Source organism: Ostrinia furnacalis, unplaced genomic scaffold (genome assembly GCF_004193835.3).
Source record: "Ostrinia furnacalis isolate ACB-3 unplaced genomic scaffold, ASM419383v2 OfSCF5921, whole genome shotgun sequence".
NCBI lineage: Eukaryota > Metazoa > Arthropoda > Insecta > Lepidoptera > Crambidae > Ostrinia > Ostrinia furnacalis.
Window position 1 is genome coordinate 175,964 of NW_021136160.1, and position 12,467 is coordinate 188,430.

Consider the following 12,467-nt stretch of genomic DNA (forward strand, 5'->3'; position numbering starts at 1 on the left):
GCGGAGTGCGAGACGAGCGGGCGAGGTCGCTGGCAGCGCGGCGCGGGCGCAGCCGGCGCGCGAGTGAAGGCCGGTCATCGTCCGCGCAGTCTTATCGGGCCAATCGTAACGATCTACTACCAATAATGTAAGCATCCACTTGTCCACGTGCCACCGATTACTAATTACAACGCAGTTGCCACAAACGATTTGTATACCGCCCACGACCATGCCGTCATCGCCACTCACAATATTATAATCCAACCCACAGGAGTTTATGCTTAATTGATTGGTGACATTAATGAAATACTTTGTAACTAGACTAGGTTGAGCGGAAAGTTGCCTTTACTTTTGCTCGATTTGGCGTGATTCATTCCTGTACCTCTAGTACGAAAAACTTTCGAGTTCGTTTCGTTTGCGTATTCAAAGTGTCATCGAAAAATTTTGTATGAAAAATTAATAATATAGGGGGCGCTGTTTAATTTTTCATACAAAATTTTTCGATGACACTTTGAATACGCAACGAAACGAACTCGAAAGTTTTTCGTACTAGAGGTACTGAACAATGTAAACCTCTTATCTGATGTGTGAACAGGTAAATGCAATTTGAAGGTTTATTATATTCGTAAATCCAACAAAATTTATATCATATTTTCCATATTTCCAGTTTTTTCACTTATCATACCTGTCTTCAAAAGCTATGGCATTATGTTTTTCATTATAGTTAGGTACCTACCTACATAAACAAAATCCTGTAACATGATATAGGAAACTTTAAGAATAGCATTACAGGTTTTGAAATAAACCTACTTAAGATCGTGAAAGAAATGAACTGCCATGTCTGTTTCAGGAATTCTTACGAGTAAGTATATGCATAAATGTCACTTAAGTTAAAAATGCCTATTGGTTGACTACGACCCTAAGGACAGTTGCCCGACTAAAAAAAACCTGGAATAAATCCGATAACAGTTGAATCCAGATTATCTTATTGTTCAGTAGACCAGAGGATAACCGTCGCCCTAGAGCACGCAAAAAGGCAAAACGACAAAAAGGAGAAGAAATTCTGCTCATGAGTCGCAGCGGCCAAGTTTTTGCTATTCTCATTCAGTCACCGTACAGTTATACCGCGACCAGTGTTACTGACACAACGCAAGGTTACCGCGAGGTGGACGCCCGGCGCTGGCGCACCTCGAACGACTCGAAAGGACACCGTATCGATTGAGCCGATCAGGGTAGGAAGTCTCTACCTCTGATAACGACCACTAAGCGATTTCGGCCGTTAAGCCTGAGTAACGACTCTGAGATTCTCAGAATTTTAGTAAAATATTTGCGATATTTAACAGAATCGATAAAGAAAAAAATTACAACCTTTAACTTCATTATTATTAAAATATTAGTTGGAATTTGGGCCCCGCGCAGCCTCCTAAACCTAATCCTGAGTCGCATTGAGAGGACTATTCATTTGTAAATAAATAATATCGGCGGATTCCTTACTGCTACACAAAATTTTATTGCGTTTTCGGAAACATTAAACTGACATACGAGTAGGTACCTAGCTAAACAAAACATCATCATTAATACAATACGATACGAATTTATAACGTTGAACGATTGTTCTGGAAATTTTATTTTACAGCTTTACTTTTATTTTAAGCACTACTACTACAACAAAGTAGTCTTTTGTTCAGATATCGTTCTCAACAGGATACACCAAAATCCGCTCAAGTAAGATAATACCGAGAAAATATCATTTTTATAATAGCAACCGCAATGTTTCCTACTTCATTTCAATATTTGACCAGTTTTAAATGTTTTATCCTTGTAGCGATATTAAACTAGTATACGCTTACAAAGGGTTCTGTAGACTGTCCTATTTATTTAAAACTAAACAATGAACTTACCAAAAGATGTGGCAATATGTACACAATTTGATATTAATGTTAATTAAATTAATGTTTCATATTACCTATCTACAATTACACGAAATAAATCGTAGGCTTCACTTAATGCGAGATTATTCATCTCATTTTTGTTCAGTTCGAACCCTTCGAATGTGCATAACTAAAAACGGAATTTTCCCCGTCCTTAAGTTCAGGGTATTCATATTAATAGACTTAACTCGTCGCTTGCCAGGTGCAAGGTGTCTTATCCAAAGGCGTGCTGGTTCACTTTTAAATTAATTTAAGATGTCTAAATTCATTTGTTCCCGACGTTCCTTTTGTTTGATCGTTAATCGATCGAAAATGCTGATAGTGAAACTAGTTCCTAGGAATGTAAGTCTCATTAGTTCTCATCGCCAAGTCAATAGCTTTATTGCGGCGCGTCGGCAACACTCTGAGTCAAATCAATGGGACCTCTAATGAGGCACGCTTGTCAATGAGTTCGGCGGGCGGCTCCGACGTGAGTGCCTATCCTCTTTTACTCTTTGCGAAGGCTCAGAACAGTCGACGGCCGTCTCCGGTCATATACTTCAGGCCACTGAACGCGCCATCCTTTTATTCTTTTTATCCCATACACCCGCAAGTACAGTCTAGAATGCATGCATCCCTGTATAACGTCTTCCTTCTTTTATTTTTAGTTGCGCCAAAGAGGTGGTCGACCAGTCGTGGCGACAGGGTCAACGAATCCAAGGCTTTTACCCCTGGCATGTGCAGCTGTTGCACAATAGTCTAGAAATTCCTGGAATAAATAAAGAACACGGGTAATCGAGTATTTATGGCCGTACGCGAGAGAATCGGAAACTTTATCATAATTGCTTGTTAACATACAGTATTCTTACGAAACGTAGGTCAGTTACAATTGGTTTATGGTCTATATTTTAAAACGCAATAATTTAAAAGCTTTACAAGCAGATGTTCGAAGGAGTTGAGAGCTTAAAATACGGGGATACAGAAAAAAAACTAGTAAAAATGGCGATATAGCTTAGTGTCTGGTGATTCCTGAGATAATATACCGCTCAACTTTAAAGCTCGTTACCCTGATGTCTGGGTAAACTGACACTAACCTCAGATTTATTTATGGCAGTAATTAGTGGTCAATACTCGATGCACTATTCTTTCTCGACCATCGTTATCACCTCTGCCCCCACTTTACAATGTATTTATAGGCCCTAGGACTATGACTACATCGCAGTCGTCAGTACTTACTATATCAGTGAAATGAATGAGGCCGATGGCTTAGTATTGGAAAAGTTTTTACGATTAAGTTTTAGCGCGATCATTTTTCTGCGTGTCCTCGGCTGTGGGTAACTTTTGGCTGTTTGCTTTTATCGAATAAAGTACTCTGTTGAGTTGGCCTATAAGGTTATTTCGAAATGTTTATAAATGTTTGGGAGGCAAACAGATCGCGCAACTGACAGGCGGGCGCGGAGCGGTGGGTGCGGGCGGCGAGCGCGTGACGTTCGCCGCGCGCCCAGCGGCCCATCGGTGTCCTTGCATTCTTCAAAGGAATAGCAGAATGGTACCGGTTCAATAACCCTTGACAATGTGAAGGGATCACCGGTGCTCTTGAGCTTTAGGCGTGGTTATCTTTACGTAACCACGAACGCGATCACAGCCACCGATGGGATTCCCACTGAAGTTGACCAATAATGTCAGTCAGATCGCCCATAGGCTACTTGCATACTGATTGGCACTTGACCTATAGTTAATCACAGGATTATTCAATATGGCTAACAAGACAAGTGTCCGCGTCGTCGTGTGAATAAATATTCAAGTATTGAGGTCAGTACCTCTAGTACGAAAAACTTTCGAGTTCGTTTCGTTGCGTATTCAAAGTGTCATCGAAAAATTTTGTATGAAACATTAAACAGCGCCCCCTAGGGCGGCTATAATATAGGGGGCGCTGTTTAATTTTTCATACAAAATTTTTCGATGACACTTTGAATACGCAACGAAACGAACTCGAAAGTTTTTCCTACTAGAGGTACAGATCTCATGCACTGTTTATCAACGCACGGAGAGCTGAGGCTATAAAACAATGAGGTGTAATATTTGGGCGGCAAACTGTACTTACATGAGCAAAAGCAAGCAATCATGTCTGTCAATATTGTAGATTGCTTGATGTATTGTTTGAGTTTAGGTAAATAAAAAAATGTGGGCTAATTTTATGGACAGAATGAATCCTTTATAAAAGAATGCACTTATGTACACATATGGTATTGGAGAGTATTACGTTTGTAAAAAAGTTCTCACAGTCCCAACTATTGTAGTCTTGTTAATAACATCATTTCAAATACTCAGGTGTTGAAACTCGATCTGTATGCAGTTGCACACAGGCAAAGGCGTTTCCAAGAAAACTATTAAGAATGGAAACAACAGCAAACCATGACATCACATTTTGTATTTTAATTACTTTATGAATTTGTTAAAAACATAATTTCTGCCACCTTAAACTCGTATTACACTACTGGCATACTTAACAAACGTTAGTAAGTATTATTTTCGTATAAGTGGCCGAGCAGATTACCTACTGAGATACCTACTACAATCTATTAGGTATATCTTACCGAAGTATTGTTGTTACCTTATAATAATTATTTAGTAATAAAGATAAAAACATTTATATTTTAACTAAATCAAAATGCATTAAGTGCTAAGGCCTTATATTTATTACAATTATCACTTCTTATGATAAATCAAAACAGTTAATTTTTCTACTATAACGCCTAAGTAACTAGGTCTACAAATTTTAATTTGGTTCACGCGGAACATTATTTCGTTGATTATAAAGCAGGCGTTGCGTTACTTAATAATATAAAACTTGCTGCGGATCGATTTAAGTAGGTACTGATCCTCCAAATCTATTTGGATAATATTAAGCGGATTCAAACCTGTAAGAATTAAATCCTTAAATGACCACAGTAAATATTAATTTGTCCAATGTTCAATTAAAAGTTATTCCAATGGAATATTGGTACCTATTTTCCCAAATTAACTATTTCTTCGCTATAATAATTTTGGGCTGGAAGACGTAGCGTGGGCAGGCCTCCTACTAGGTGGACCGACGATCTGGTAAAGGTCGCGGGAAGAGCCTGGATGCGGGCAGCGCAGGACCGTGCATTGTGGAAAACCTTGGAGGAGGCCTTTGTCCAGCAGTGGACGTCATTTGGATGAAACGCAACACCAAACGGCCGACAACACAATAATTTTATTATCGCTTATTACTTGGGCCCTGGGTCACCACCATGCTCCGTCGTGGTGTCCCTATGGAACTCCTAAGGGACGGTATCAAACAAACAAAGTGATTTTACGCCAAACCTGGAAATATCGGAGTTCGGAAAGGTTTAACACTAACCACTGAATCACGGAGTACCTACCGGTGATATGAAAACAAAGAAGAAATATGGACATCTCAAAAATGCCACCCTGGGAGTATATGTATAAGGTTTTAAACTTTCGCGTTCCATTTCGACTAAAATATTTTACTTAGTTTATTCTTTGACTTTGGGGCGCTTGTTTAGTTTAAAAATCTGGTGTTATTTTGCGTTCAAGTGTCGAGAAGTTGAAGAACAAAACATTGAAACTCTTTGAACTCAAACGTGCATCGAGTTGCAAGTGACAACTGTCTAGGACGAAATGGCGTCTTCAAGCTTTTAGGTATTATACGTCTTGAATAGTTATCTTAATGAAATATGTAAAAAACATTTATTAAGTTTCATTCTGTAATTTATTTCAAAATTTTGTAATCAATATAAATTGTTTAAATTCCCATTAATATAAATTGTAGAAATAACAATTTGAAATGATATCCAAGCATAACGAAAGTATTAAGGTTTATTCTATTGTAATTGAATGATAATGTAAGAATACCTTAGCGAGACTTCATTAGAAGAAGAAATACTTGCATCTTATTAATTATAAAGTTATTTATAATATTTTAATAATTAATTAATTAATATCAACCTATTTTCCCACTATTGTTGAATGCAGATCACAATCGTTGAGAGCAGGTCATTGTTACGAGAAGTTTAATTAACGTTTTATACAAAGTGTCAAATATTTTGTACATTTTAAAATAAGTTTGTTATGGATAAAAAAACACCATTAAGAACCAACTCAAACTCGTTTGGAGCTGTAGTTTAATAGAACCACTAGATTAATGTAGTGGTAAATATTGTAAATGTGAAAGTGAGTGTGTTTGTTCCGCTTCCATGGCCTTATTATTCAAAGATACCTAAATTTTTGGGCTCACATACCATTTACTTACAAAAATATAACCGTGTTGTTTTAGTGTGAGAACAATTTGCCTGTAATTTGCTGGAATCATGTACATATTTAGATAACGCCTAGTATAAACTGGAAAGCAATACTCTTTATCGAAAGGTAATTAGAATTTATTAAAGGGAACTCATTTAAAAACGTATCGTTAGTAATAATTATACTTTTAGAATGATGTACCTAGTGCAATTTATAGAGCATTTCCTTCAGCGATATTTTAATGGCATTTCAAAAGTATTGTCGTGATCTTATTAATCTCCTTTTCGAAAAAACGTTCTGTGAAATCGTATCTTTATAGAGCTCGAGCGGATCACGGATTTAAATAATTGCTTTGAGATACTAACTAGACTGTTAAGTTATTTGATATAAATGTGAAGTAATAATAATAAGTAATATAACCAACGCTTCCAACGAATTTATTACTCATGCCCTGAACACAGTTTTACATTTAAATGAGTGCCTACAATTTGGCAATTCAGTCAAAGAATGATTCATAAATGAAATCACTGCATGCAACTGCTGCAAAAAATACACATATGAGTCATTCAGAATTGGTGCGCCGTGAAATGTCATATTATTGGACTGTTTTTTTTTAAATTAAAATATAGAACCTTAAAGCTTAAAGCAGTAGCGCAAGGCTGCGCCAGCGCTGGCGACGCCATGTTTACAAACAAAGAGATCAACGATCGGCAAGTAGGTTACCGCTGCGCGCAGGCCGCCGGCGTGTTGCGCGGGTCGTGGTCTCCAAGCCGATTGATCGCTCCCAAAATACCTACTAAGCAAGCCCTCATTTTATTACGATACTTAACTTTTATAGCGATTTTGAATCACAAAAAAGTCGATGGCAAATCACTGACGAAACCATCGCGTTTTATGGCTACACCTCACCGGTTACCTTTTTTTGTCGAATGGGCTACTTACACTTGATCATAATCTGACCTTTTTCATAAGAAATGATCATCCTACCTGCCTGTTATGGAGAATCATAATTTTAGCACTTCTGAACATGAATAGCGGGTACACAACAGCAGCAAGCCCATATTATCATAATTATAAGTAGGAATAATTAAATACTTGTGCCTGAATTATCAACCAGTTGATAACATTTGCCTGGGGCTGTACATGGAATTCGTTTGTAACAGAGACGCTTTTTTGTAAATTTTTTGGGAACTTATTCCCGGGATACCCTAGCATTAAGATAGACATAATGGATTCATGTCTACAATGGTCGACAGTATTTGTATAAGATTTATCAGCAAATAAATAAAAGTTAGAAAAAGCTACATTTTGAATTTCAATACGTATGATTCAAATCTCTTTACTTGCCCTAGTAACAGAAATATCGAGCCAGCTGCAGCGATCTACAAAACAATTGAACCCATTTCACTCCGACACACACTACAATGTTTCGGGATGGCGACAATCGTCTCGCGCGCCGGAGAAATCGATACAATGCCCTCTCGCCAAGTCGCCGGAAGAAAGTTCCTAGCGATTTACATAGCGTTCGGTAAGCCGCGATCCCGCGCCTGCGATGCCCCACTTAGACACGGTTTGGTTTATGGCGGGGACCCATTTCCGTGGGTGCACGACCAGCGCTGCCCGCGGGCCGACACACTTCGCTCACTCCGAAAGTTTCTCCGATAGAGAAACCTACAATATCTAATAGCGCCGACATCCGTCTATGCAGATTTCCAGAGCAAGCCTCCACTGAGATGCTGACCTAAATACAAATGTTACAAAGCGAATAACGCCGGTGAGAGGTTGTTTATTTTGCACGCCGACGATATCTTTCAACCTATACTTGTTACCTTCCCGTGTATTCATCCAGTTCTAGACCGTAATGATGGTTCTCATTATTTGTGCCAAGATTTTTCTTATGCTGAAATACTAAATAATAAATATTTCTTAAAACATACCTCAAGATTGGAAAGCTTTCGCTGCTACATGTGAGGGCAAATAACTACATGTATGGTGGCTAATTAAAACGTCGATAGAATCAACAGAGAAATGATCAACACCAATGACAACATCCACTCGTTTTCATTACAAATGGTGGCCGACAAGAAAAACTTGCACTAGTGTTACGTTAGAAAGCGTAGACATTTCACCATAAAGCCTAGAAAGTGTACATGAAGAAAGTGAAGAAGTAGGGGAAAAATGCGGTGTGAGTGCAGGAGGCGCGGGAACGAAGACACAATACTCGTTCCGAATCTCCAAGTTCCCAGTTATGCAGCCGTCACTTTTTCTGCCTAGATGAGCGAGCTCGCGCATGTTTCTCGGCACCACACGTTTGCCTAGTTCTTATATCGATGCACTCATTTTTACTTTCTTTTCCGTTCGCTCTTATTTGTTTGTAGCAGCGCTTCGGTTATATTAGCTAGACATCTTAATGAAAATAAAATCGACGCTCTCGCGTTCATGCTCAATGACGTCTGTTCCAGAATTTACTGCACTGTCTAGACGAGTCGTAAATGCATGATGCATAGGTTCAAAGAAAGGGTGCGTCTTCCTTAACACGACGTTTTATTAGGGTTTTGGCTAAAATAAAGAATAAAATAGACTCACATCAAAGAGTAATAGACTGCAAGGTGAATCATCGATTTTGACGTTCTTGCCTACTTTCGTTTTGTAAAATTTACAGGGTGAGTAAAGTTTGAGATCAGTTTTCAGTTGATTCGGCATAGTTTTTTTTTCTGTTTCTATTCAATGAATACTTGTTGCATAGTTAAAAGACATTGAGTACGTCATCCTTGCATATTATTTCACTTAACAACTCGCAAAGAGATGAAACTGGCTGATTAAAATTGACATAGTGTGTAAAACTGTCGCTATTCTCCGGCAAAACGTGTAACTACCCATGCCAGATATTTTTGATGCATATACCTGAAAGTGAAAATCTTTTTGTTCATACATGCTTGGTCTATTCGTACGTAGATCACGCATGCGCATGCCAGCGCGGGCAGCCGGCCGTTCGCGAGGCCGCTACCACGATCACCACTTCCATTCCTTGTTCCGCTTCTCTACCGATACAATACCATGCCCGTGCTATATTCACGGTACATCTACCTAATTATACCAGCGAATTAATCGAAGAACTGACAAAAGTCGATCAAACAACTTGTCGCCGTCAAGTATCAAGACAGTTTAAGATGAACATTCTAGTATTTATTTGATATTTTAATGACAGTTTCTTATGTGTAAGTTCCGTTGAATAGTTCGGATGGTCACATGCGAGCGGTATTGTCCGAGAGAAAATACAAACATTGACGAGCCGGCACGACATCGTATCGGCAACGATATTGTTAGCAAAATATGGTTGCTCAGAGTTATTGATACGCAAACAAGCGTGCATCGTAAAAAGTGCGGCGCTATGGTGCCTGTGAGTCGGATGGGAAAGCCGTCGGTTGCTAAGCAACGTCGAGAGAAAGAGTGTGAAGGAGAGAGATGAGCATTTCACCGCGCGGGGTCAACGTGCTCGCTATACTGTCGCTGATTGTGCCCCAATTGCAGTATGTGGGTCTAGGCCGGCGTTCGTCGACCCGCGTGACACACTTCGCGGCGCCCGCGCACGACCGCGGTGCTTTCACGGGCCAGCGGGGTGGGGGGCAACTCTTTCATGGAAAGCTGTGGAAATATAATGCACCTGGGCGGGCATGCGCGGCTTAGAATGAAAGTTCGTGTTTAGCTCTTTAAATGGAATGAACAGCTTAATTTATTTGAGATTATACTTTTAAATTACATTTCAAACCTTTTTATTATTTTTAACAATAAGTACAATTTTTTTCACAAGAAATTCGGCTTTTAATTACTTGGTACCTAAGTAATTAAAAGTACATAGGTTCAACCAAATATAAACACGTCCTTTAGAAATATTTAAGTGAAATAATATGTCACTAGAATAAGTAATAAGCATTTCTTTTGGAGAAAAATGTATCAGAATTTGATCAATAAAAATACTCACTAACAAGCAACGTTGCCTTTGTATTTACAATGCAATATTATCAAAACGTAAATTAAACGCAACGAACTCATAAGGAGTATGTAGTTTATACATTTTCCTCGTCATTGTTAGGGAAACCTATTTTCAGTAAGGGTTCATTTTGTGCAGACCTGCTCTTGATCATATATTTAGTCATTTGCGACTTTTGCTTTTTACTTGCTCTTTCAGATTATCATCAACAGTTGTTTACTGCTTACGAATCTCATCACATCTCATCTTTGCTGGTAAATTTGAATCATACGCAGTTAGGATCATACTTTATTTCAATTACCGCTCTACCCATAAAATTCTTCACTATGAAGGAATGCTATAATGTAACAAGGAGATTTAACTTCGTAAAATACAGTTAAGACTTTTTTTTAACTCTAGTCAAGAAAACTTAAAATAACATTTTTATTAATAAAATTACATATTTTCTTTCGTACACAGATACCTACTAAGTTTACGATTAGAAGTCACCCTACAACTAAAAAAAATTAAGAGAAGCAGTACTTAAGACTCTACAATGACACTAGCAAGAGTGTGACTGTTCAGTGGTCCAATGTCATTGAGTGCTAAACAGAATATTATTTAGTTGTCCTGTTCGTATACCAAATTTTTCCATAATAACAATTCTCGTCCCGCTCTCAATCATTTTCGGAGATCATGCACATTTTTTTCGCCATCAATTATGTTTGAGTATAAGTGGTCCACCTGCCCTTTGTTAAGAAACGCATCAGTCATTTTGAGATCTGCTGTATCACTGCAAATAATGCTGGGAGGGACACTTGCATACACAAATGTTTGTTTTATTTGCCAAGATGTTCAGATTGGTAGTTTAAAATGATTTAGTAAAGAGATCACCTTATAGTGTTTTAAATGATTAGGTATGAATGTGCTTGCTTAATGTTTAATTTGAAGTTTTTGAAGGAATTTTACAATTCTATTTACTATAGGTGATGCAGTATGGCCAAACATAAATGTAGAGTCATGAAGTTTTCATGAAAATCCATATAACTTTTTACGAGTTCGAAACACGTTTCCCAAATTACTGGTGCCTTGAGTGCACATAAATCGATACGACTATTAGTAATTTTTTTTTACTTTAGTGCCTTTTTAGGGTTCTGAAAAGGCTCTATAAAAATATTTTGAACTCAGCAACTTTTCTCAGTGGTATCCGTTTTATTATGGATTAACTTGAGCATAATTAATGTTAAACTCAGTTATGAATAAAAAATGTAGCCAGTAGGGAATAGTAATAAACGAGTAATAAGTAGTGTTCCGTATAAATTTACACGTATAGGGCACACCGGTAGATCTTGAATAATGAAATAGGTACGACCATCAAGAAATAGCAAAATCGCACAGAAATACTGAGATAGTATGAGGAAAATGTGCATCTGCTAAGGTAACTTGTATTTTTCTAACAATAATTACTTTACAAATGAGAAATAATGAAACAATCTAATAAAGCAGTGTTGTAATAAGTTTTGTCATCTTCAGAAGCACGAAGTTGCTTGCTTGTAAAAGTATTACTATAAGTACGATAATGCTGGCTAGCAGAATGTTTTAGGCATACGTAGTAGTCTCTGTTTTCTTAAAATCGATACTTATTAGGTTAGTCCAGTAGAATTAGCTTTTAAATCGGAAATAATTCCTACAAAAGATTTTATTGTTTTAATGGCTTCATTGGTTGCCCATTAACCCTTTTCTTGGCATCGTAACACGGGTGATACATCATAATTTAAAAAATCCTGAGGGCAGCGAAAGCATTAGAAATAATTTATTTTATACATAACACGTTCCTGATATATCATAGAATGAGATAAAAAAAACTATTCACACAAAAATACATTTGACTGTCAGTTATTGTCAAAATTGGATAACCTAAGCATGTTGGCTTCAAACGCGTTGTAAGTTTATTTGTTTATTGGCGATATCACAAAATATTTGTGTTATTTTCTGTATGTAATTTACAGAAGAAGGATTACTCTGAGTTTTTCGTTTGGTTTGGATGGTGTGTATTGCTACTTGCCGATTTTATAACCGTGCATGTGCCTGTGTATCATATATGTTACATTGCCAAGTGCTTCGTGATGTATTTTTAAATCATAATTTAAGAAAAAATGCGTATTTTTAAAATATATTAGTGTTACATTAGTAGGAAATACAGTAATTAGAGTGGACAAGCTTGTGGAGTGCAATTAGTTCATAAAAATATATTAAACTCCATCCACCCTACCTTCTGATGTCCTCAAGTATGACAATGTTGGCTTATTTTCGCTTCTTGT